Source organism: Monopterus albus, unplaced genomic scaffold (assembly GCF_001952655.1).
Source record: "Monopterus albus unplaced genomic scaffold, M_albus_1.0 scaffold94.1, whole genome shotgun sequence".
In the NCBI taxonomy this organism is placed as follows: Eukaryota; Metazoa; Chordata; class Actinopteri; order Synbranchiformes; family Synbranchidae; genus Monopterus; species Monopterus albus.
This window is the reverse complement of record NW_018127974.1, coordinates 55,949-57,025: the sequence shown is the minus strand read 5'-3', so window position 1 is coordinate 57,025 and position 1,077 is coordinate 55,949.

Here is a 1,077-nt window from a genome sequence, read left to right as displayed (position 1 = left end):
CTATAACGTTAGCCAAAACATGAGGAAAAGTCAAGGTGTGTGGCTGTTGTTTTCGTGGTGTGTATCTAAAACAATTGGACATAACCTTACACATTAAGACAAATATTAAGACTAGCATTACAGTTGACACTAACAGCTCTTTGCCTGTAACCTTGACCTGCCTGCAGTCTGCACTGCAAATACATTACTGAACAGTTAACAGCCTGAGCTAGTCAATCTGTCTCCACTAACATTTCTAATACAACAAATCTCTGAATATCTATCTAACTAGGAAATAACCTAACAAATCGAATCAAAACATTTCCAAATACTCTGAATTATTCTTCAACACAAAACTAAATGTAAAGTTTGAATAATTTTGCCAATTCCTATAAGCTTTCCCTCCAGTTAGACATTTGAAATTAGGCTTTGTTTTCACTATTGTCGTTATTTACATTCTAATGGAGTCCACAATACCCTAGTTATTTGCTTTGTGGGTTTAAGTGGTCCTCTTAGTTCTGTGCACTACTTTATGCAAATTATTAGCTCAAGGGATCTAGAGATTTAGGCCTTTTATCCAAGTGTTTAAAATGGGATGTTTCTGTTTTGTATGAGAAAAGCCTCCATAGATGCGGACAAAGCAAAAAAGAAAAGTTTAGTTAATATTTCCACCTTTGACCAGAACACCGTTTCCCTAAGCCTTTCACAGGAGGCATCCCGACCTGTCTCCAGTACACTGGATGAGGCGATTGAAAAATAAGGCAGTGTTAGGTAATTTCTTAGTTAGATAGTGATTAGAGATCTGTTGTATTAGAAAATGTTAGTGTAGCCAGGATGTCTTGCTCAGGCTGTTAAATGCTCAGTTCATTGTCATGAGTTCTGCAGGCTGCATCTAGGCCAAGGTCACTAGATTGAAGAGTCTGCAGGCAGGATGAATATTGTTAGTAGCATGATATGTTCAGCCGTAATCTTAATCACAATATCTTCTGAGGCTTACTGTTCGGACATGTCCCTGAATGTCCTGTATGTTTTTAGCTACACACCACATGATCAACACTCACACACACATTGATTCTCTCCATGTTTTGACTACTGCTA